This window comes from Primulina eburnea, chromosome 5 (genome assembly GCF_022965805.1).
Source record: "Primulina eburnea isolate SZY01 chromosome 5, ASM2296580v1, whole genome shotgun sequence".
NCBI lineage: Eukaryota > Viridiplantae > Streptophyta > Magnoliopsida > Lamiales > Gesneriaceae > Primulina > Primulina eburnea.
In genome coordinates this window covers 21,118,549-21,146,337 of record NC_133105.1, presented here as the reverse complement: position 1 = coordinate 21,146,337, position 27,789 = coordinate 21,118,549, and positions in this window count along the sequence as shown.

Genomic DNA, 27,789 nt, shown 5'->3' with positions numbered 1-27,789 from the left:
ACACCTAGCAAATTGGGCTTGGGCTTTTGATCATCCTTCATGCATAATATCACATATCATACACCATCAATTAATTATCACAATAATTAATTGATCCAATATTATATATCTTGATCCAATCACTAACCTCCACAATTATAAACTAAATTAACAAAGTATACAAACTCCTTTGTCTACTTTCTAATTAATTTATTTATAACCGAATTTCATGTAAATAACAATTTACTATAAATAATTAAAATCCAACTTCAATTATTTATTTCATGAGATAATATGTACAACTTTTATGGATTTAAACTTAAGGGCCTCAAAAAATCATTTTTCACCAAAAACATTTTGGACCATTTAAATTTAACAAATATGTTAGCCATCTAATGGCCCAACAACATCAAGGCCCATGACACTTTGATAATCCAAAACACTTTTGGAAATCCTAGTCGTCATAACCGTCGCCGGATTCCGGTCAACAAAAAAAAATTATTTTGAAAACATGGGGCTGTTTGGGCAGCCCCTCGGGCTGCCTTTTGGGCAGCCCACGGGCAGTCCGAGCTGCCCGAAATGGGCAGCAACTTGCTACCCAAAGTTGCCCAAGATTCGTCCTTCGATTTGTTGCAAAAATTCATCTCATGCGGTTAGAAATCGACCTCAATATAATATTATGTATATGATACACAAACTAGTACCCTTAGCTCATGCTACCACTTGAAAGAGGATCGATTAAGGTGCTCGAATACACAACGGAAGTTTAAAAATTTGTTTTCAACAAGAATCGAGCACCCTAATATACTAGTGTGTAGCAAATACGATATACACGAAATATGTCATACATAGAGTGTTTAGAAATGTACCTATCAATATTAAAAGATTGATGTAATGGCTCCAACTTAGTTGATAAATAACTAAGCTCTTCAAGGATGACAATCTACAAGCTTCACCTTTCTTTTGGACTCCTTTCTTCAAATTAGGTCCACCACTAACAAGGTAGATCCACTCTAATTTTGCACTAGAAAAATTAGAGCATTTTTCTTTGAGAAATGTGTCCTTTCATCAACAATTGAAGAAGCATGTGTGGAGTGAAGGGGAGACTTTTCTTGGTGTGTGAAAAATTCGTTGTGTTGTCCCAAAAGCATGCCATGCCTTGGACATGGAAAAAGTTGTCTCCCAACTCTTCACCTCCCCATGCACATTATATTTGGGCTTATAACAATTACAAGGTCCATGGACTTTTAATTTAAATGTCCCAAACAAATTTGAGACCATATAACCATCACTTGATTTTACTCAAGCCCACTAGTTTAATAATTATTTCTAATTGGGCTCTACAATGCCCAATGTTGTTTAATTAATCCAACACTTGAATTAATTTAACTATTTGAACTCTACTAGGTCCACTAGTATTTAATTAATTCAACACTTGAATTAATTTAATTAAGTCCATAATAATGTTTATGAAAATCACAATTTTCAAAAACATTATTTGTATGTTCAACTTTTAATTTAGGAACACTTCCACAAATTAAAAGCTACATTCTCCTTATAGAAGTCATACTTCTATTTTTCTTTACTCTTATAAACTCCTTTATAAGCCGTTCAACACATTGAACTATTTTACTTCTCAACGGGATCTAAAAAGTTAGCACTTTTGTGACCCTCAATGGTTCATTGATACAACTAGCTGTGGGTTCACATCTCCATGTGATTCGGACTAAACATGTCCTTATATGAGCATACCCCAATTGCTCCATTCTTACTTATCAACTCCTTGATAACAAGAACGTGAGAACTCAAGTCTGATAGTACCCAACCAATCATGTTAAACTCCTAGCAGCATCGCTTACATGATTCCCTAGGTATCAAATGATAGTGCCTACAAGAACCATTCAATTATGGTTAGCGTACAGTACGGTCCCTTCAACTCATACATCCCGACCGATTCAACAACCATTGGTATATCGAGAGTTGTAAATGAATCGATACTATGTGTTATGTCGTAGTTGCATTGATGGTGTAATCTAAGAAACCCCTTTCTTAATTACCACCATACTCTGATCATAGATTTCAAACTACATACACATGAGATCACACAGGATATCCATACCCAAAGGTAAGCAGTGAATCCCCGACTACAATACATCGACTCCTATATGTTTCGTCAAAGCACCCAACCTTGCCACCTAATGACTCCATGGGAGTCGGTAAATAAGTCAAAATGTAATGCTAGCACATAGAGTCTCAATGTTGTCCCGGGTCATAAGGACTCATGGTGTACAACCATAAACTAGGACGTTTCCACTCGATAAGTGAGAACCACTTGGAAAGTCCTTATGGAGTGTTGTTCAGTGCACTCTATCAGGAGCATCTATCTGCATGCTCGGACATCACAATGTTCCCTACCAATAAAACATGGTACTCACACCGCAGATACTAGTCTCGATCTCGACCGGTCTATATCCTTCTTAGCGACGGCTGAATCGACTAGGAACTGTTTAGAATATACAGTATTCCAAATATGAGTTTCATGTTACTCATCATATAAGCATCTCATATTCTTTCTACTATTTGTATATTCAAGAACTTTATCTATGCAACATGCATGGGTATACAGATAAAGATGTGCCAAAATAATAATTTCAAATATTATTAAAATAAAGATAATTTATACATAGAGTTCATTGTGAACACTCGGCCAACACTTGGCTCGACGTGCACCTACTCTAACAGTGTTTGTACAAGTTGTTGTATAAATCAAAGTCTTTTAGTAGATCTTACCCAAGGTGGTAGAAGGGGTGATGTAGGAGAAGTTGAAGTCTTCGAACATCCATAAACATAGCTTTTGTATTAACTACTCAACTTTGTTTCTTAAACTGATTTGATCAGTTCAGCTGATATCTGTTGGAACTTTTCAAGTTCGCAATCTTGATTTTGATGATAACAAAACTTTTTAATTGTGTTACTAATGATCTACCTTAGTTATGCAGAATATAGGATCACTTACGAGATGTTTACTCGCAAAACTGAAGACCCAACTGATCGCACAAATTGAATCAGTCTAACTGGCTACGTCATTTGAGCAGTACAGCTGGTTGACCAGTTGATAGGTGATTCAGCAGGAAAACCTCAGAAGCCTGGCCAGCCGAAGGAGTGTTCAACTGATGAAGAGACCCAGCTGATCAGTCCAACTGAATAAATGTGAAATCAGTTCTGCTGACGAGTCAACTAATTTCACCAGCCCAACTGAAAGATCAGTTCAAACTGACCAGTTCGAAGCATCAATTAGAATCCTTCAGTTATGGTTGATGATTCTCCGAGTGGATTCTGTTAGAGTAGGTGCCCGTCGAGCCAAGTGTTGGCGGAGAGTTCACAATGAAACTCTATGTATAAGCAATCTTTATTTTAGTAATATTTGATATTATTATTTTGGCACATCTTTATCTGTATACCCATGCTAGTTGCATAGATAAAGCCCTTGAATATACAAATGGTAGAAAGAATATGAGATGCTCATATGACGAGTATCATGAAACTCATATTTGGAATACTGTATATTCTAAATGGTTCCTAGTCGATTCAGCCGCCACTAAGAAGGATATAGGCCGCTCGAGTTAGAAACTAGTATCTGCGATGTGAGTACCATGTTTCATTGGTAGGGGACATTGTGATGTCCGAGCATGCAGATAGGTGCTCCTGGTAGAGTGCACTGAACAACCCTCCATTAAAGGACTTTCCAAGTGGTTCTCACTTATCGAGTGGAAACGTCCTAGTTTATGGTTGTACACCATTAGTCCTTATGACCCAGGACAACATTGAGACTCTATGTGCTAGAATTACACTTTGACTTGTTTACCGACTCTTATGGGGTCATCAGGTGGCAAGGTTGGGTGTTCTGTCGAAACACATAGGAGTCGATGCATTGTAGTCGGGGATTCACCGCTTACCTTCGAGTATGGATATCCTATGTGTTATCATGTGTATGTAGGTTGAAATCTCTGGCCAGAGTATGGTGGTAATTATGAAAGGGGTTTCATAGATTACACCATCGATGCAACTACGACATGACACATAGTATCGATTCATTGACAACTCTCGATAAACCAATGGTTGTCGTATCGGTCGGGATATATGAGTTGAAGGGACCGTACTGTACGCTAACCATAATTGAATGGTTTTTTGCAGGCACTATCATTTGATACCTAGGGAATCATGTAAGCGATGTTGCTAGGCGTTTAACATGGTTGGTTGGGTACTATCAGACTTGAGTTCTGACGTTCTTGTTATCAAAGGGTTGATAAGTAAGAATGGAGCAATTGGGGTATGCTCATATAAGGACATGTTTAGTCCGAATCACATGGAGATGTGAACCCACGGCTAGTTGTATCAATGAACCATTGAAGGCCACACAAGTGCTGGCTTTCTAGAACCCGTTGAGAAGTAAAAATAGTTCAATGTGTTGAACGGCTTATAAAGGAGTTTGTAAGCGTAAGGAAAAATTAGAAGTGTGACTTCTATGAGAGAAATGTAAATTTTAATTTATGGAAGTGTTCCTAAATTAAAAGTTGACCAATTGAATAATATATTTGAAAATTGTGATTTTCATAAACATTATTATGGACTAAATTAAATTAATTCAAGTGTTGAATTAATTAAACACTAGTGGACCTAGTAGAGTCCAAATAATTAAATTAATTCAAGTGTTGAATTAATTAAATTATATTGAGTCTTGTAGAGCTCAATTTAAATTAATTATTTAACTAGTGGGATTTGGGTAAATTCAAGTAATGTTTAATTAGTCTCAAATATGTTTGAGATAATTAAATTTAGTCCATGGTTTTTAATTTGTTAAAAATCATATAATATGCATGCATGGGAGGTGAAAGGTTGGGAGACAACTTTTTTAATAACCAAGGCTTGGCATGCAACCTTTTTACTTTAACTTTTCCCACAACCAAAAAAAAATGTCTCTCCTTCTCTCCTAGGATGAATAGTGCCGAAAATACTATTCATTTTCTCTCTCACATTTTTCTTTCTTCAATGGTTGAAGAAACACACCTTTGTCTCCAAGTTTTTCTCCATTTTCTTCTTCAAGTGTTGAGGAATGAAAAATACTTCTCTTTGAAAAATGCTCTAATTTTTCTAGTGCAAAATTAGAGTGGTTCTAGCTAGTTGGTGGTGGGCTTAATATTTGAGCAAGGTGGGCTCAAAGGAAGCTTGAAGATTGTCTTGCCATTGAAGAGCTTAGTTGTATATCAACTAAGTTGGAGCCATCATCAATCTTTTAAGATTGATAGGTACATTTCTAAACACACTACGAATGTCATTTTTGGTGTTTATTGTATTTGCTACACATTATCATGAGGTGGCCGAATTTTTGATGAAAAATTAAAATTTTTATACTTCCGTTGCGCTTTCGGTCACCGTAACCGATCCCCTTTCAAGTGGTATCCGAGCTATGGTTACGTTTTTGTGTAGCATTTACAAGATATTATATTGAGGTCAATTTCTAACCGCATGAGAATGAAATTTTGCAACAAAATTCAAGGTTTGATGGGGATTTTTTCGGGCAGCATGTTGCTGCCCGAGGGGCTGCCCTAGGGCAGCCCGAGGGGCTGCCCATTTCGGGGCCCGAACAGCCCCATCAATTTAACAAAAAAAAAAATAAAAAAATTTTTTTGTTGCCGGAATCCGGCGACGGAGCTCCGGCGACGGCAATGACGGCTAGGGTTTCCAAAAGTGTTTTGGATTATCAAAGTGTCATGGGCCTTGAGTTGTTGTACCATTGGATGGCTAACATATTTGTGAATTTTAAATGGGCCAAAACGTTTTTGGTGAAAAATGAAATTTTGGGCCCTTAAGTTTAAAATTACAAAAGTTGCAAACATTTTCTCATGAAATAAATATTTTAAGTTGGACTTTAAATATTTATAGTAAATGGTGATTTACAAGAAATTGGTTATAAATAAATTAATTTGAAAGTAGACAAAAGTGTTTGTATACTTTGTTAATTTAGTTTATAATCGTGGCGGTTAGTGATTGGATCAAGATATATAATATTGGATCAATTAATTATTGTGATAATTAATTGATGGTGTATGATATGTGATATTATGCATGAAGGATGATCAAAAGCCCAAGCCCAAGCCCAATTTGCTAGGTGTATGCTAGGATATTTTGTGTTGAATGATTGTAATAATTATCAATTTATAAAGTGGGCTTGGTTTATGGCCCGTTCCCACCCCCATGAGATGTATCCCTATTTGCCATGGATATTTGTTTGTAAATATTAGTATAGTGGATGATCAAGATTGGAAGATGGTGGCCATGATGATTATGAAGATCGAAGACATGTAAATATTGGAAGCTAATGTAATAGTTGCATTGCATCCCGTGCATTTACCCTAGGATTGGACCTAGGACCTTGTTTAGCTCACACGGTCCGTTAGTATTGGGGCGATTGATCATCCTTGTTTGTTTATTGTTTATAATATATGCATGATATGTTATAAATAATGAGTATGTGCGTTATTATTATGATAATAACAAAGTTGCATGAATCCGGCAAACATACGATCAAACATGACGAGCTTTTAAAATAAAATTAATGATGAGACCTTTCAAAATTAAAAACCCTCATTTTGAATAAGATTCAAAATTAATATCAAGCCCGAAAAGGGGAATTATAAATTTGTTATAATTTCCATGTCTTCCATCGACAAATGGGTGCATGACGAATCGCTACCCGTACTCGGGGCTCGGCTCATATTATTGGGGGGGCCCTTAGAACCGGAAAGCTGTGACATCCATTTGACATGGTGATGTGAACTACGTGGAACTCCCATGACTTCGGCTCATATTATTGAGGGAACTCTTGGCGACCGTCCATTAAGGTTCAACATCGATGGGTAAGGCTTGACACGTGAAGATGAACGACGTCATATTATTGGGTCCTAATCAAACGTGAGACAAAAGTTTACGTAGAGGGTTGCATTGTGATGCAATTGGAAACTACCTTTTAGGAATTGTGGTTGGCTGATATTATTCGGGATCATTATTCGCTAATTGGACCTTACGTACCTACTGAGGAAAGGAGTTTCCTGTTTTCACTAGAGGGTAGTGAAAAATGTCAAAACAGTGGGAGCAAATATTTATGAAGTAAAAGTCCAAACTTCATATCTTACTAAATATTTTAAAATAGTCACCAACATTTATCTGTTTTCACTTTTTAGTACAAATTGACAATGTCTTCGATTTGCAATCCGATATCCATAATACTCGACAAACACATATTAACTGGACCTAATTACCTCACTTGGCTAAGAAACCTGAAAATCGTCTTGAATTCGGAAAGGGTAGCATATACACTGACTGAGTCGCCCCCTGTTGAGGCTCCGACTGACTGCACTCCTGAGGAATTGCAGACTTACAAGGAATGGTGTGACCATGACTTGATAGCCAAGTGTTATATGCTAACTTCTATGAATGATGAGCTGCAGAGGCGTTTTGAGGGTGCAAAGAATGCTGCTGACATTCATTTGCATCTCATGGAGCTCTTTGGTGAGCAAACACGGCCTCTTAGGCATGCTACTGTCAAGGAGAAGATCACTTTGTGCATGCGAGATGGGGCCTCGGTCCATGAGCATGGCCTGAAGATGATTGGGCTTGTGGACAAGCTCGTTGGCATGGATCTGATCTTGCCTTCGGAGTTAACCACCGATGTGTTGCTGTTATCATTGCCTAGCTCATTTGATCCTTTTGTGGTTAACTTCAGCATGAACAAGATGGAGCCGACCCTTGAGGAGTTGGTGAATATGCTTGTTACGTTTGAATCAACCATCAAGAAAGAGAAGTTGGTTCTTTATGTGGGTTCTTCATCTGGTACGAAGATTGATCCACATGGGAAGGGAAAGAAGAGTTCTTTCCAACGTCCCAAGAAGAACAATCCCTTGATGAGGCAATCTCCGAATCCCGTTGTGGCAACCACACCAGTTAAGGCTGACAAGACTAGTGATGTTTGTCATCACTGCAAGAAGCCTGGACATTGGAGGCGAAATTGCAAAGAATATCTTGCCCAGAAAAGTTCTGGAAATGGTATGTTCTACATTGAAGTAAACATTTCAGTTGACTCTACTTCTTGGGTATTGGATACCAAATGTTGATCACATCTCTGTAATGTGTTGCAGGTGATGGGAAGAAGTAGGAAGCTTAGGGAAGGTGTGACCTTCTTGAGGATGGGCAATGGAGCAAGAGTTGCTGCCAAGACCTTAAGAAATGTTTACTTATTGTTGAACAATGATTTTTAAGTTAATTTTAAGAGATGTTTTGTTTGTACCTGTTTGGTGTAAAACATTGTTTCCATTTCTATTGTGATAAAGATGGATATTCTTGTTTATTTAGCAAAGGTGTTTGCAACATTTACAAGAATGAATGTTTAATTGGTACTTGAGAACTCGAAAACGATCTCTATAACTTAAAATTAAAAGATATTCTACTAAATGTCCATTCAAAGGCATACACCATATGAGATATGGATGGGTAAGCATCCTAAGTATTCTTATCTTAGAATATGGGAGTTCCATGCTTATGAATCAGGTAGTGGAAGATAAATTGGATAGTCGATCCATTTTATGTTACTTTGTGGGATATCCAAGGAATTCAGTTGGATATCATTTCTATCATCCCCAAGAAACAAAGGTGTTTGTTTCTAGAAATGCGACCTTTTTGGAAAAGGATTTTCTATTGGATAGAAAAAGGGAAATGATAGAACTCGAAGAGGTTCGAGAGACACCCACAATTATAGAACCCACACCCGAAGAGCCAAGAGAGGAGATACAAGCTCCTAAAAGATCCGAGAAAGTCTCGAGACCACCTATGAGGTATGGTCAGCTTCTTGAAGAGGGCCATGATGTGCCTAACCATGGATGTGATCCAAGGACCTTCAAGGAAGCGTTATCTGATGCCGATTCATCCAAATGGCTTGAAGCTATGGAATCTGAGATGAATTCCATGAATTCGAACCAAGTGTGGAATCTCGTGGATCCACCTGAGGGAATTGTTCCCATAGGGTGTAAATGGATTTACAAGAGGAAACTTGGGGCGGATGGGAAGGTATTGACCTTCAAGGCGCGATTGGTGGCAAAAGGATATAATCAAAGACAAGGAGTTGACTTTGAGGAAACCTTTTCACCAGTTGCAATGTTCAAGTCTATAAGGATATTGCTAGCCATAGCTGCATAGTGTGACTATGAGATATGGCAGATGGATGTCAAGACAGCCTTTCTTAATGGGGATATTAAGGAAGAGATTTACATGTCTCAACCCGAAGGGTTTACATCTATCGGGAGTGAGCATATGGTATGCAAACTTCAGAGATCTATTTATGGTCTAAAGCAGGCATCTAGGAGTTGGAACCTCAGATTCGACAGTACAATCAAAGAGTTGATTTACTAAGAATCCTGAGGAACCCTGTGTGTATAAGAAGGTCAGTGGGAGTGTTGTGACATTCCTGGTGCTTTATGTTGATGACATTCTACTCATTGGGAATGATGTAGGAATGTTGCAATCAACTAAGATATGGTTAGTTAGTAAGTTCTCGATGCAGGACTTGGGTGAAGCATCTTTTGTATTGGGAATACAGGTCTATAGAGATAGATCGAAAAGATTGCTTGATCTTACCCAGTCCACATACATTGATACCATCGTGAAGCGGTTCTCGATGGGTGAGTCCAAGAGAGGACACCTACCAATGTGTCATGGCGTGTCCCTATCCAAGTCTATGTCTCCCAAGACTGATGCAGAGATAGCGGCGATGACAAGCATTCCTTATGCATCTGCGATTGGTAGCATCATGTATGGGATGATATCTACACGTCCTGACGTGGCTTTCGCACTAAGTGTAGTGAGTAGATATCAATCGAACCCCGGTCTTCCACATTGGAAAATTGTGAAAGACATCCTCAAGTAGTTGAGAAGGACCAAGAAATTGTTCTTGGTCTATGGGGTGGAGAACTAAAATTGGAAGGCTATACCGACTCTAGCTTCCAAAGCGATATCGATGACTCGAAGTCAACCTCTGGGTTTGTATTCATGCTCAATGGTGCTGCTGTCTCTTGGAAGAGTTCCAAGCAAGACAATACTGCGGATTCCAGCACAGAGGCCGAATACATTGTTGCATCAGATGCAGCAAGGGAGGCTGTTTGGATAAGGAATTTCGTCTAAGATTTGGACGTCATTCTTAATGGAGTTGCTCCTATCCCGGTGTTGTATGACAACACGGGAGCTTTAGCTCAAGCAAAGGAGCCAAGGTCTCATCAGAAGTCCAAACATGTATTGAGTAATTACCACATCCTCGGAGAGATTGTGGAAAGAGGAAGAAGTGTCTTTTGACATAGTCGGCTTCGCAGATAATGTTGTTGATCCACTAGCTAAGCCTTTACCTGGACCATTATTCGACAAGCATTGCGAATCAATGTGTTTAAAGCATATGGGTAGTTGGCTCTAGTGCAAGTGGGAGATTGTTAGAGTAGGTGCCCGTCGAGCCAAGTGTTGGCGGAGAGTTCACAATGAAACTCTATGTATAAGCAATCTTTATTTTAGTAATATTTGATATTATTATTTTGGCACATCTTTATCTGTATACCCATGCTAGTTGCATAGATAAAGCCCTTGAATATACAAATGGTAGAAAGAATATGAGATGCTCATATGATGAGTATCATGAAACTCATATTTGGAATACTGTATATTCTAAACGGTTCCTAGTCGATTCAGCCGCCACTAAGAAGGATATAGGCCGCTCGAGTTAGAGACTAGTATCTGCGATGTGAGTACCATGTTTCATTGGTAGGGGACATTGTGATGTCCGAGCATGCAGATAGGTGCTCCTGGTAGAGTGCACTGAACAACCCTCCATTAAAGGACTTTCCAAGTGGTTCTCACTTATCGAGTAGAAACGTCCTAGTTTATGGTTGTACACCATTAGTCCTTATGACCCGGGACAACATTGAGACTCTATGTGCTAGAATTACACTTTGAGTTGTTTACCGACTCTTATGGGGTCATCAGGTGGCAAGGTTGGGTGTTCTGTCGAAACACATAGGAGTCGATGCATTGTAGTCGGGGATTCACCGCTTACCTTCGGGTATGGATATCCTATGTGTTATCATGTGTATGTAGGTTGAAATCTCTGGCCAGAGTATGGTGGTAATTATGAAAGGGGTTTCATAGATTACACCATCGATGCAACTACGACATGACACATAGTATCGATTCATTGACAACTCTCGATAAACCAATGGTTGTCGTATCGGTCGGGATATATGAGTTGAAGGAACCGTACTGTACGCTAACCATAATTGAATGGTTCTTGCAGGCACTATCATTTGATACCTAGGGAATCATGTAAGCGATGTTGCTAGGCGTTTAACATGGTTGGTTGGGTACTATCAGACTTGAGTTCTGACGTTCTTTTATCAAAGGGTTGATAAGTAAGAATGGAGCAATTGGGGTATGCTTATATAAGGACATGTTTAGACCGAATCACATGGAGATGTGAACCCACGGCTAGTTGTATCAATGAACTATTGAGGACCACACAAGTGCTGGCTTTCTAGAACCCGTTGAGAAGTAAAAATAGTTCAATGTGTTGAACGGCTTATAAAGGAGTTTGTAAGCGTAAGGAAAAATTAGAAGTGTGACTTCTATGAGAGAAATGTAAATTTTAATTTATGGAAGTGTTCCTAAATTAAAAGTTGACCAATTGAATAATGTATTTGAAAATTGTGATTTCATAAACATTATTATGGACTAAATTAAATTAATTCAAGTGTTGAATTAATTAAACACTAGTGGACCTAGTAGAGTCCAAATAATTAAATTAATTCAAGTGTTGAATTAATTAAATTATATTGAGTCTTGTAGAGCTCAATTTAAATTAATTATTTAAATAGTGGGACTTGGGTAAATTCAAGTAATGTTAAATTAGTCTCAAATATGTTTGAGATAAATAAATTTAGTCCATGGTTTTTAATTTGTTAAAAATCATATAATATGCATGCATGGGAGGTGAAAGGTTGGGAGACAACTTTTTGTATAACCAAGGCTTGGCATGCAACCTTTTTACTTTAACTTTTCCCACAACCAAAAAAAAAATGTCTCTCCTTCTCTCCTAGGATGAATAGTGCCGAAAATACTATTCATTTTCTCTTTCACATTTTTCTTTCTTCAATGGTTGAAGAAACACACCTTTCTCTCCAAGTTTTTCTCCATTTTCTTCTTCAAGTGTTGAGGAATGAAAAATACTTTTCTTTGAAAAATGCTCTAATTTTTCTAGTGCAAAATTAGAGTGGTTCTAGCTAGTTGGTGGTGAGCTTAATATTTGAGCAAGGTGGGCTCAAAGGAAGCTTGAAGATTGTCTTGCCATTGAAGAGCTTAGTTGTATATCAACTAAGTTGGAGCCATCATCAATCTTTTAAGATTGATAGGTACATTTCTAAACACACTATGAATGTCATTTTTGGTGTTTATTGTATTTGCTACACATTATCATGAGGTGGCCGAATTTTTGATGAAAAATTAAAATTTTTATACTTCCGTTGCGCTTCCGGTCACCGTAACCGATCCCCTTTCAGATTCCAGCTGTGCGAGAAGGTACAAAGCCATTATCCAGTCAAAGAACAATAATGGACGTTGCATCAGAACATTAAAGACAAAACGTTTCAAAGGGATAGTCAAAAGGACGAGACACATGGTCCAAGAAGCCGATTCAAATGCAACGGATACAATAAATGAGTCTCAATGTACGATCAGCTTCATCCGCCTATATAAAGAGAAGATCGGTGAAGACTCAAATAACAGAGGGAGCACGTATACAATACTAGAGAGAAAATGTCACGCTCAGTTGCATATCAGCTTTCAGAAGCACTTAAGCCCAGAGGGAATTCTTCATCGTTGTATCAGCTTAGTTTAGAAGCCACTTTCCCTCAGTATGTGAGAACATTCTTGTTCAGTTCTCAGACACATACTTACTCTCAATACCACCTGAAACAGTCTTGCACAAGGTCGTTAAACTTGTGTATGTAGTCTTTCTCACATAGACGTTAAATAAGTGTTGATTGGAAGTTGCTGTTTTCAGACGTAGCTAGGAGTTCAGTTTAGGCAGTGGATAAGTCCTAGCTGAGTGGGCTTGTTCATGTAAATGTTTAACCAAAGTCTTTTAGTGTATCCTATCCGTGGAGATAGAAAGGGTGACGTAGGAGCAGTTGAAGTCTCTGAATATCCATAAACATATCTTGTGTGTTTAACTAATTAACTATCGCTTTAAAATCGTTTTGATAAGTTAGAGTGTTCGTGTGTTCAGTTGTTACCATAACTGGAATACAAGAATGCAAAAAACAATAGGTGTTTTTTCAGTTAGTCAGTTTACACAAGTTAAAATACTTTCTAACAATACAGCTTTCTTTACGAAGGATTACTTCGAGTTTCTTCCGCTTGGTTTAAAAACAAACTCGATTTAATTAATCGGTGTTAATATTCTTAGAACACGAGCTATTGAAGATCATTGAAGGTTGTTGTGTGTGAAATGCCTTCAAAGGAGCTAGCACAAACGATCCATCAATATCAGTTACGTTCTATCCATAGCTGAACTGATAGAAGCCATAACTGATTCCCTGTATTTCAATTGATCAGTTTACACCAGTTTTTATAATTTAAAATCTATCAGTTTTTATTAACAAAGGATTATTTTGAGTGTTTTCTGCTTGGTTTGAAACCAAACTCGATCTAATTCATCGGTGTATGCATTCTTAGAACATGAGCTATTGCTGCTCAATGAGAATATTGTGTTTGAAGCACTGTCGTAGATGCCCGAACCAATCCATCAGATTTTTTTGTGGGATTACCAAGAACTATCAAGGGGTTTAATGCTATACGGGTGATAGTTGATCGTCTTACGCAGTCGGCGCATTTTCTACCTATTAAGACGACTTTCACCATGACACAATATGCTGAGCTGTATATTCGACAGATAGTTCAACTGCATGGGATTCCAGTATCCATTGTTTCTGAAAAATATTCGAGGTTCACATCGTCTTTTTGGAAGAGCCTACATACAGCAATGGGTACGAAGTTGTTATTCAGTACAACATTTCATCCTAAAAAGATGGTCAGTCGGAAAGGGTGATTCAGATCTTGAAAGATCTACTTCGAGCTTGTGTGATGATTTTAAAGGAAATTGGGAGCCTAAGTTACCTCTAATGGAGTTTACCTACAATAATAGCTATCCATCATCAATAGGGATGGCTCCTTACGAGGCACTATAAGGGAGGAAGTGTAGATCACCCATACATTGGGATGAGGTTGGTGAGAGAGGAAAGTTTGGACCGGACTTATCAAGCACACCGCCGAGTTAGTAGTCAAGATACAGGATAGGATGAAGACTGCACTGTAGAGCTCAAATCAGTTCACGTGAAACCAATGCATTTACTTAATTGTTAAATCATTATTTAATTTTAAAATGATTTTTAGCGATGCATGATTTATGAAATTACATTATTTTAAATTATTTATGTTTATGTAATGCACGTTAAAATGTTTCATGAGTTTCATGTTTCAGGCGATTAATCGATGCGGGATCGAGGAAAAGAGACAGGCGACGATTTTGGCAATTTTTAAAATATGGTATTTCATTTTAAGTTGAGTTTGGGGAATTTTAAAAGGTTAATTTAATTTTTATCATTTTAAAACCCTAATTTAATTATTAGGTGATTTTATGACTTTAAAGTTTTAAGGTTTGTCACTTATACTATTTTATTTTAAATCAAGAGTTGAAGTAAGGGAAGGTTGGTATTTTAATTAGTTGTTAATTATTGATTAAGCAATATTTTAGTCCCTTAATTTAACTAAACACACACACACATACACGTTTTATCACCCTCAAGACACACACACACATTCCATTCAGATTTTTAATATTTTTGGAAAGCAAAACCTAGGGTTCTTAGAAAGAAGAGCAGCCGCCCCTATTCCACACGACTTCCAACAAGTTTTCTCCACTTTCGTTGTAAGAAAATACCGTCACGTTTGTCCCGGATCAACCCTCGCTTCCTTTCCGCTTCGATGTCGTCGTTCGGTAACGTTAAAGATTTAAAGGCATGTATATTCTTTCGTTTATGCATCGATCTCGTCATAGTATTTGTTTTTATGTTTATTATGCATAAAAATGCATGTATGTTATAAAACATTTGAGCAAAAATCTGTTGGATCGGTTTTGAAACTATTTTAGATCTGAAAACTCACAATTTTATGTCATTTTAAATACTGCGAAATTATTATCGATTTTCTGGAAAACCTTTCACCATATATAACATAGAACTTTTCGATACCTTCGAATGGACAGTAAATTCGAAATATTTGGATATGAAACGAGTGAGTTATGGTTGTTTTTGTGTGGCTGCTCAAACCTGCGATCTTATGAAAATGATGTTCATCATGTTTTGAAGTTTTTCAGTTGCAGGCTTCGTTGGACCCGCCGGGCTTGTGCTACTGCATTTAGATATGTTATGAGATGTATTTAGGTGTTATTTGGTGGTTCGTTTGGGTCGCGATTGGCTTGGGATGTAATAGAAGTCGTAGGAAGCGAAACGATGTCGAATTGAGGGTTATTGTTGTATTAAAGTTGCTTGTCGATGCTTAGGGACGTTTGGGGTGTTTGTACGGGTTTGAATCAATGTAATAACATCCTAGGATGAGTCTTGAGGTGTTGTTTCATGGTCCTTAGGCCTGGATTGGAAGGATGAATCAATAAGTTAGTGAATTTTCGTGAATTTCCAATTACAAAGGCTTCCTGGACCCCGACACAGAGTCCGTGTCCGTTTTACTTTGAAAATTCGAAATTCCAGTGCATACCCGGACCCCTACACGGGGTCCATGTACCCCCTTTAAAAAAACATTTATTTTTTTATTTTTTTAAAATATGAATATAAAGCATAGGATTTGTTTTGTGGGTATGAATATAAAATATAGGATTTGATTTGGGGTTTTATGTCATGGTTTAGTACAATGATTAAACGAGGTAAAGTCCCGAGTGATCTAGAATGTCATAAGCTATTTATCTGCTTCGGTGGTGAGCACGAGTACCAAAGTCTAAGCTATGAAAGATAAGTATTTGAATTCATGTTAGTATGTGCAGCAGTGGCCTCAAGCGAGATCCAACGAATCCCTCAACGCCAAGTAAGTATGTTCGACGTGCAAAAGAAAATATTTTAAGTTTTTGAGGTATGCTAAATGTCTCGTGACCAAATTATGAATGGGTTTGGAAGTCGGTGAACGTGGTCGATGACCTCTCCACCCCGTTAAAGCATGAACGGGTTTAGATCAGGATTGGAAAGCGGTAAATCATGACCAGGGACCCATCCACTCGTTAAAGCATGAACGGGGATCTCATGTATTTGGTAGTGGATCTTCACTGTCAGCCCAGTACCGCAGTTTAGTCTGATCAGGCGTATTTATGTATGGGTCACTTGCTTTGAAATATGCCTCTACGCAAAATTATGAAGTTATGTATGTACAAGTATGCAAGCATGTTTGAGAAGAGTTTCACGTTATGGCACGTCTATGTATGTACGTAAGCTCAAGTTTTTATAAGCAAGTTCAAATTTCAGTATGTACATCCTATTTTAAAGTTTCATGTGATTTTATTACGTATTATTTGATACCTCCAGTTTATACATGTTGAGTTTTTAGACTCGCTAGACTTGGTCGATGAATGTGAGGATGCATTTGAGAATACGAGGGGTGAGGACCAGTGAGCTGGCTTGGACTGAGCGGGGGGCTAAACCCGAGGACCGCCATACTTTTAAGAATTTATGAAAGTTTCAAATAATCTGATTTCATGTTTGTTTACGATGTTCTAAAACAATTATTTTCGTTAGCAAAATTTCTATGGTGATCTTTTATTGCAAATACTTTTAGATGGTTGGCAAACTTGAGTGTGGTTGGTTTATGACAAATGTTTTTAGACGAACAAGACATTTTAATGCAAATTCGAAAGTTTATTTTATATTTAAGAAAATTTTTATTTTTCCACAAATTTTAAGTAGTAAAAAGTACGGTACGTTACGGTTGGTATCGGAACGGTGTTCTTGTAAAGGGTTATGCCTACTTCCAGTTGCGAGAAGCTCACGAAGCCACACCTCAAGTCTGTAAGTTTTAAAGTTTTAAATTCTTTCATTTAATTTGTATCCAGCCATGATTTCAGCATGTGCATGTTTGAGTCAAATTACGTGCATCTTATGATATTAGTATTATGTTCATGCATGTTGGGTTTACGTGTTGGGTAAATGTTGGGACAGTATGCCTCCTAGACATAGGATTGTGAGAGGAGTAGGCGATGAGGATAGAGAGCCTCAGGATGGGAAGAGGGTCGCTCCTCCTCGTCCACCCCCAGATATGCAGGCTCAAATTCTTGTAGGGATGACTTAGTTCTTCGTGTAGTTTGGGGGGAACCAAGCTGCAGTGGATACAGGGGCGAGGCCTAGACCGGAGGAAGTTTACGAGAGGTTTAGGAGGATGGATCCGAATGAGTTCTCTAGGACTACTGACCCGATGATATCTGAAAGATGGATTAAGTCCATCGAGGTTATTTTTGCTTGCATGGAGCTGCAGGATGCAGAAAGAGTTAGATGTGCCATCTTTTTGTTGACAGGGGGCGCCAGACTATGGCAGGAGAGAACGCCTGTGTTGGTTAATTTGCAGACCCTTTCTTGGGATGACTTCAAGGAAGTCTTCTACTCCAAGTACTTCACTGAGGAAGTACACTCCAGATTGACTAGGGAGTTCATGACGCTGCGACAGGGAGACATCGATCAAGGAACGGAGACCGAGAGCTGAAAAAAAGAAAAAGTTTTTATTAAATAATTATGTTTAGTTGTTTAATGTGTGGTGTATTTTAAATGAAATTTTCAAAAATGAGGTGTTGTGAGGTGATTTTATACACGAGTCGTATTTTTAAAAGGTATTAGATTTTCGACGAAAATATGAACTTTTCGAGAACTCAGCTAATATTTTCACTAACTTTACTAAACAATATATTTTAAATATTTACATATAGGCTTAATAAGCCTATTATACTATACTAATGGGCACTGGCTTGCACACATGTTTAATTAACAAATAAATAGCCCTAAAACTGTAACCTAAAGCCATAAAAAACATGCCCCACACACCATACACACACGAGAACTCTCCTAGCAGCTACAACACTCACACACCACATGCACATATTGAGAAAGAAAGCCACGCCTTTGATAGATAAGCAAACAAGGGTTCCGTTCGTCGTAGTTCTTCACATCTCAACTTAATTGTCGTGCGTAAAATATGCAAAGGCACATCTTAAAATTCTTTCAAACATCTTTCATACCATATTATTTATATTTTATTAACCTTTCATTAAAATATGTTTCACAAGATTTATTTTTGTTTTTATGGGCATATGTGCATATAACTCATGTTTTGATTATATAAGACTCATGTTAAGGATGCGTGAAAGGGCGGCCATGGTAGGATACCTTGAAGGGATATTTTTCCACATGTTTAATGACACTTTTGAGTGTGATCAAAGGCCGGACAATAAGGGGAAACATGCTGAACGTTTTTGGGAATCCTAGAGTCCTAGGGTTTTGGCCTTCCTTCCTAGGAGAGCACGGTGCCTTGCTGCTATTATGGTCACGCCTAGGAGACATAATAGGATGGTACAAGTGTCATACAGTGGCTGTGCAAAGGTTGGGAATGTACACGAAGGATGCACGCTGTTTTGGGGCTAGGGTGTGCGGTCCTTAAGAAAACGAAGGAGGGGCCGCGAAGGGGGACTGTCCGAACAAGGGCTGGGCTTGTGAGGGTCTAATACAAGAGTCAAGACATGCCAAACGTGGTCTGATAGGCTGGGAAGGGGTAGGCGCACAGCTAGTGCCCATTCTAGCCATGAGCGTGTGTGGGAGGATCGAACCATGCACATCCTTGAGCATGGCTCGCTAGGTATTGTCTGTTAGTGTGTTGAGGGCTCGGTCTGGGTCTTAGGATGGCTGGTGAGCGACTGTTATTGTTGGTTAAGGGCTGGAGCCGAGGTAATAAGAGTTAGAATCACACTAAGGCTAGGATTCCTTGTGAAGAAATTAAGTAGCTGGTAGGGGTGTGTTCAATGCTTAGTGGGCTTGAATTGGGTTTAATATGGTTTAGTTATGTGTTAGGAAGCTTTGGTTCAAGTTTGGTAAAGCTTGGTTAAGTTTCGAGTCCATACGAATCAAAACCGAGATGTATGTCTAAGTTTAAAAATGAATCGGGAAACCTATCAAAAAGATAAATTTTAAGCCTAAGGAACATTTATGGGAGTGTTTTAATGTATTAGGATAAGTTGGGATGATTTGGGTTGTCGTTCTGTGGTCTAAGAAAAATACAAAAAATTATGCTTTTAGGGGTAAAACGGTCATTTTGCACCAAAAAATTGTTAGACGTCCTTGCAGTGCTCTGAATGCTGCAATATATGCTAAAATGTATATTTTAAATGTTCATGGAATTTTATGATGAAACGTTGAAGCTAAAAGATGTGTTGCATGTTTGGTTTAAAAGAAAAATGATATATCTATATGCATGAATTTTATAATGAAAATATGAAACGTTGGAGGATGTGAAGAGATTGTGACTAATACGATGATATTATTGGAGATAAAGTGAGGTTAAATGAAACTTCTACCATTTTAAAAGTGCGGAAATATATATATATAAAATAAAACAGCGTAAAAATGCTCATATCCTCTCAATAACATAAAATCGTGAATGTGCGGAAAATCATGATGCCTCAGGTCATGTCGCCTACTAGTTCCTCCGGCTCAGAGTTCAGCACTTCTAGTCCCTTCAAAATTATGATCATCTGCATCACACATGCCTAGTTAGTCTAAAGACTCAACACACCTGTACCATGATAACAAATACATATACGTGACAAGCAGCAGTGAAAATTATCGTAATCAACATATATTTCATGTTTGCATTAAAATCATATGCATAATCGTGACCTGTCAAACATGATAATAATCATAGCATGTATCATCGTATCAGCATATACGTGTTCATTTTCTTAATTTGAATTACGTTCGCCAGCTCTGACTTTCGTACTATCATGCCATTCGATGGATCCATCTACGTGTAACCGAGGTACCCGACGGCGGAGGCATCAGCGACAGCATTACCCCTCCACTGAGCCCGAACCTTTCGTGTCATCGTGTCATCGTATTAGTCAACACCAACTCCCATCCTTCAAACAAGTCATCGTATTCACCACTTAAATAAAAGTATGCATATACATAATTTTTCCTTTAAACCAAGCATGCAACGTATTTATCGTACTTCCATAAAAATCATGATCATGATGCATAAACATTTAAAAACATGATAAGATTTTGCTCAGGGCACTGCCAGGACCAAAATCTCACCCCGGGTGCAAAATGACCATTTTGCCACTGGAAACCCAAAAATTACCGTTTTACCCCTAGTCCTCTAAAATTGACTCGAATCTTATCAAACTCCTTAAAATGTCTCAAAAAATATTTAAAAGCATTCTTAGATGTAAACTCGAGCCCCATGCCAAACTTAACCGATTCGTTTTAAAACTTGGTCCAGGGTCTTGGTTTTAACCAGAACCGACTCGAAACTTAACCCAAATTTCTCTCAACTTTAACCATATTTAAAATACATCCCATCAGCCTCTAAACCGAATTTTCCAGCCCACTAAAACCCATGAAAAACAAGCCACCAGTTGCTGGAATTTCGGTCAAGCTTCACTCAAACAACCCCATGTGCAAACCATTCATAATTTCGCGTTCTACCCCACAACCGATGGACCATCCACGACTCAACCTTTTCTAGACCACCCTAGGACATTCTTGACCCTACTGAACCTTAACAAACAGCCCCATGCATGCTTCCCCCTTCTAAGAGCCAAGAAACAACCAAGTGTTCCTACCGCGACCTACCTAACTCAACCTTGCTCGATCGATCTTTCTACAAACTCCAGCAAGGTTCGAATCATCCCAGACCATGACTCAGACCCTATTGGGTCTGTTCCAGGGCTGGGGACGACCCTCGCACACCTGGAGTGCTAGAACTTCTGATCGAGCCCACTCCCGCTACAAGCAACCAATGCAAAGCCATCGGCCTATGCTCAAACCCGACTGTCTCCACACTCCAGCCCCTAAACACCATGATATACAGCATACACAGCCCCTTAGCACACCAACACAGCAGTCCCCTTGCACAAGAGTAGGAAAAACGTGAGAGTTGAACAAGAAAACGCAATAATCACATGTAAATCGAAATATTCTTCATGTACTAGGCTAGATCGGAATTTTCATGCATAAATACATTCTCCAGAATATAAAACATGTGTGATTCGAAAATAAATTATAAAAATTGTGCCTTGAAGAATTCTACGCAAGAACTCGAAGAACTAGCGTCGGGGAACGCCGGAGGAATTTTTCTTTGCAAGGAACCACTTGGCCGAAGCCTTTCTGATGAGAGGCTGCTTAAAGAGGTGCTGACCGAGAGAAAAGAGTGTTTGGGGAAGGGGTATCGGCTGATGAAGGATTAAATTTAGGTTTAGGGGTGTTTAGGTAATATATAAATAGTTAATTAATAGATAATAAGCCCTAATATAAAATAAAAGGGTAGAAAATTGATTGGGAGCCCATTAAGCTTAAAATTAGGCCCATTAAGCCCAAACAAACACCCGAAAAATATTTCGTTTAGGTACGTTTTTGAAAATATTATCCGAGCCCTAAAAAAATCCCCTGATTCGATAAAATTTACGTACATATTAAAAATACCCAATGAAGCCCAATTCTTAAAAATAAACTTAAAACCTCTTATATTAATAAATAAATATTAAACATGTAATTAAAATAATTTTCTTGATATTTCCTACTTAGATTCTTAATGCATGAACTTTAAATAAACTATGACTTAAAAATAATTATTAATGAAATAACCATGCATTTAATTCCTTAAAACAATTTAATAAAATAATAAAAAAATTAATAACTTGCATGCATGTGGTTCACGTGGGCCTTCAAATTTTCGGGACGTTACAAGAAAGGCCCCAGAGGGAGCTCGTTTATGGGAGAAGGACCCAGAAGGAGTTTGGCGATCGTACATGATATGATGATATGATAGGCCAAGGCTCAGTTGACGAGTGAGAGTGTCGCTGATGTCCCTATTGCCCAGTACTGTGGTTACACGTAGATGGATTCATCGACCTTCAACTGATACGAAAGTCACAATTAACGATCTGAATTCAATACAAGGGAAACATATACTTATATGATGAAAGGAAAAATGTTTATGATGAAAGAAAAATGTTTATGATAAAAGGAAAAATGTTTATGTTTATGCATGTTCATGAAAAGTATATTTTAAGTAAAAGTATTTTCACTGTTGCATGTGGATATATATGTATTACTCGTTATCATTGTTAAGCTTTTCTGAGTCAATAGACTCACTAGGTGTGATTGATGCAGGTGAGCATGAGTATGATTTAATTGGGGCCTTGATGGTTGATCTTGTTGTACTCAAGTTACACACAACCCGAGGACCGACGCTAGTTTTTCCGCACTTATGTTTATGACTTATGCTATTGATTTAAGTTAATTTTAAGATTTAATGCTTATGTAATGTACCGTGTTTTAAAACTAATTAAAATTTGCAGAAAATAAAAATAAAAAAAAAACAAAAAACAAATTTCTTAAATAAGTAATAATCTCTCCAAATGAAATACAAATAAAATGCTTGTCTAAATATTTGAAATGGAAAATATCTTGCAACTTGTACTTGTTTAAACAACGAGAAGTCATTTCAATAAAATAAGACTAAATGAGTTTAAAGTGCATAAAAATTCTTGAAAACTTCAGCGGTCCTCGGGTTAGGTCTCCGCACCGTCCGAGCCAACTCACTGGTCCCCGCCTCTCGCCTCCTCATACTCGTCCTCACCTGCATCGATCAAGTCTAGTGAGTCTAAAGACTCAACATGTATAAACTGAGAGTATCAAGTAATATATAATAAAACCACATGTATTTTAAAGTAGCCCATATATACTTAAACTCTGAACATACTTACATAAATATACTTACATAAACATAGACGTGTCATCATTTCATACATTTTCATAAAGATGCTACATCATACATACTTAAACATGCATCATCATCATCATTTTGCGTAGAAATATGTTTCAAAGTAAGTGACCCATAACATAATACGTCTGATAAGACTAAACCACAGCACTAAGCTGGCAGGGATCATCACAGCCTTTCGACCGAACGTCCACCCCCACATACATAAGATCCCGATCATGCTTTACCAGGTGGATTGGTCCCTGGTCATGCTTTACCGCTTCCCAATCCTAATCAAAACCCGGTCATGCTTTACCGAGGTGGAGAGGACCCCAGACACGTTCTCCGGCTTCCAAACCCGTAACATAATTGGTCACAAGACAATTCGCATACCTCAAAAACATAAAACATTTTCTTTTTGCACGTCAAACATATTTACATAGAGTTGAGGGCTTTGTTGGATCTCGCTTGGGCGACTGCTGCACATACTAACACAATATTCCATAAAACCTGGCGCTCGGGGGTTAACATCTTACCGCTCGAGCGCCGCCCAGCTAAGAGGTTCCCAACGAAGTCTGCAACCCAAAGTCCTCAAGAAAACAAGAAAAGTACATTTTTGACATAGTTTGAGCAGCCACCCGAGAATGATCATAAATCCCTCGTCTCTTATCCGAAAATTACGAATTTACTGTCAAATCAAAGATATCAAAAAATAATATGTTTTATATGTTGAAAGTGTTTCCAAAAAACCGATCAAAAATTCTCAGGATTCGAAAACACGGAGAGTGACGAGTTTTGTGACACAAAAATTTCACAGTTTGAGCAATTTTACGATAAAAATCGTATATCCCTCGTTTCTTATCAGAAATTACAAATTTGCTATCAAATCGAAGATATCAAAAAATACTACGTTTTATATGTTGAAATTTTTTTCTAGAAAACCGACCGAAAATTTTCAGGGTTCAAAATGACCGAAGATTCGGTTTTTAAGATCTAAAAACTGTTTCAAAATCGCTCCAAACATCATTGCTCGGACTTTGCATAACATAACCAGATTTTTACATAAAATATGCATCAAAATATTTACTATGACAAGATCGATGCAGAAAAATGTAAGAATATACATGCCTTTGCGAAACGCCCGAAGATAACGAATACTGACACGGTGGATTACGGAAGATGACCTGAAGACGCTTGCTACACGATTCTTGCTCAAAAAAATGCGTAAATCTCCATAAAATTACAAGGGAAAGGGGTGGCTGCTGTTGTAACTCTAAGAAACCTAGCTTTCTACCCCAAATTTGCAACGTGTGTGTGTGTTGTGAGTGTGCGTGAGTGAAGGTTTAGATTAGTTAAAAAATTTTGCTTAATTAACTAATTAGTGATAAAATAATATTAATCTAACTATTTAATATCACTCAAAGATTTAATAAAATAATTAAGTACCAAAATTTAATATTAAAACCTCCAAATGATCAAATTAGTATTTGAAAAGTTTAAAATCTTAAAATCATCTAATAAACAAAATTAGGCTTTAAAATGCTTAAAATTTCATAAATCATTTAAAATACCAATTTTCTTGACTTGAAATAAAATACCACATTATTCATAAATCTCCTAAATCGTCACCAGTCTCTTTTCCCCATCTCGCCCCGAAGATTCGCCTGAAACATAAAACTCAAGAAGACATTTTAACGTGCATCAATTAAGCATGTAATAATTTAAAATAATACAAATCATAAATCATGCATCGGTAAAATCATTTTAAAATTAAATAAATAATTTAACTATTTAATAAATGCATGGGTTTATGTATACTGATTTTGGCCTCTACAATTTCTCCCCCACTTAACTAAATTTGGCCCTCGAAATTAAATATTACCAAACAACTCCGGGTAGAGACTTCTCATATCTGCTTCGGCCTTCTAGGTGTCCCCCTCCACTGATTGATTCAGCCACTGGACTTTGACCAGCTTGGTCACTTTGTTCCTATGTCTTCTCTCATGTCTGTCTAGAATTTGGACAGGTCATTCTTCGTATGACATATCTGGAGCAAGCTGCAACGGCTCGTAACTTAAAACATGCGAAGGATTTGCCATATATTTCCTCAGCATCGAAATGTGGAACACATTGTGTACTCCGGCCAGATTCGGCGGTAGAGCTACATGATAAGAAAGTGTCCCAACTCTGTTAAGAATTTAGAATGGCCCAATGAATCTCGGACTCAGCTTGCTTTTCTTCCCAAACCTCATAACACCCTTCAAAGGTGCTCTCTTCACCAACACGTGATCTCCTATGGCAAATTCGAGATCCCTTCTTCTCTTGTTATCATAACTCTTTTGGCGACTCTGGGCGGTCTTCATCCTCTGTCAGATCTTGACCACTACGTCAGTAGTCTGCTTAACAACCTCTGGGACAAGTTTTGATCTCTCATCGACTTCATCCAAATGAATCGGAGATATGCACTTCCTTCTATACTGATGCGATCCCGCCAACGAGATCTTTGTTTTGTCCCGATCTTTGAAACAAGTAATGGATAGGTGTGATATTCGCCTCTAGATCACGTGGTCTAGCAACAACTAATCAACGATAGGAACAATCGAGTTCAAGAGAACCTCCAAAGAACCCGTCCTTGGCAACCCTCGTGATATTCGATTGAAAAACGCCACAAAAGATAAATCTTTTGATAAGTTTGATTTGATACGACGCAAAAGTTATAACGAACTTAAGCTTGTTTTTGAGAGAATTCTCAAAGAAAAGTTTTTATAAACTCAATCAATAACTCAAAAGTGTTTCTACAATGATAAAATTCGTCTATATATTGATACCAAATCAAAAGATATGAAATCTAGTTACCAAAATAATTAAAACTCTAATTTAGGAACAAATTCTCGCCTAAAACTAAAAGACACGGACCCCGTGCATGCCTCCGGATGAGGGTCCCTGTACACTCGGCCAAAAATATTCTCCAGCAAACAAAAGACACGGACCCCGTGTAGCCCTCCGTCCATGGGTCCGTGTAGGCTCGGTTTTCTTCATAATCGATTGTGATGGACACGGACCCCGTGTACAAGTCCGGTCATAGGTCTGTGTATCCTCGGTCGAAAAAAAATGATGCTTGAATAATGTTCTTTTGATCTCCAAACATACTCCCATGCATCACAAACCCTTCTTCCTTGATCATCACTCCTTGTAGTGCCTATTTGAATTTCTTTCCAACCATTAGCACGTCATGCCCGCCGGCCAGATTCATATCATACTCCCCTTCTTCAAAAAGATTTGTCCTCAAATCTTGCCACCCTGCACAAAAACGAAGCAAGTTAGTAATAACAAGGATGATATTATCAACATTCTTACCTTTAAGCTCAAGTTTGTAGATGCCATCGCCCACACGCGACATCAACGTTTTGATCCCTAACTCCATGGCAGCATTCACCATCAACTCATCAACATCAACATATACTAGGTAACAAATGACATAAAATGATAAAATACCGTTAACTATCACAAAAATCAAGTTCCTCTCCTTCTTAGACCTAGTCAACACCAAAGCAAGTATCATACAAATGTAAGTATATTGCTTACTAGGATTAAGAATTAAGTCATGCATGTCATAAAACCCTAGCCTAATTGCTATCTTTATACATGCAAGACCCTCGTCACAACACCATTCGACATACCTCTTCATATGTAACCAACACATATAATCATGCATTTTATCAAGAATAAAAACACCACTATATGCATCACTAATACGTAACTCATGCAATGAATATAGAATGAAGAATTTATTCTCCTTAAAATTGTACTCATTATGCACATAAAAATTCTGATATTCACTCATGCTCTTTTCAACGCCATCATCGAACAAGTATAAATCATGCAAATAGAACACTCTAGATGTACTACGCATGTAAACATTTAACTCATCACAAAGATTTGAACATAATGCATACAATTCATTGTCATAACAAAAACTCATCAATTTGACAACTCTTGAAAAATCACAATCATTAACATTTAGATTTGATCTATTCAATATGTCATCATTCTCCAATCTATGACTCCTAGGGACAAAGGTTAATTCACCGTTAGACCATTTGAACATCCCACTCTCAACTCTCTCACCAAACTCTTGAATACAACATAACAATGAAATAAGATAAGAACGAAAGTCATACCTCATGGTTGTTGCGTTGGCAACTAACCTTAGCTCACCTTTACTAGTTCCACATTCATATGGATCATCACATGGCTTTCCAAAATAATCAACACTTGCTCTTCTCCTCATCATGAGGGCGCCAAAGTCCTGTGTAAAGAAGAATTAATACTGCTCGGGATTGAACCGGCTATATCATCACTAGATATGTAAATCTCATCTTTGTACATAGGTACTTGGAGAGATTTATACAAAATTAAACAACTGTCATCCTCACTCTTTTCACTATTTTGGGCCTTTAAATAATTTTTTTTTTCTTTTTCTTTTTCTTTGGCCTCTTTTTCTTTTTCTCTTCTTTCTATGGCCACCTCACTCTTTTGATCACTCATTCTTTCGGCCATTTTAAATTCTTTTTCACTCTCACAATTAAATTGCAGTTGATCATCAGTAATTACAATTGAATAGGTTGATCAAGAAAGGTACAT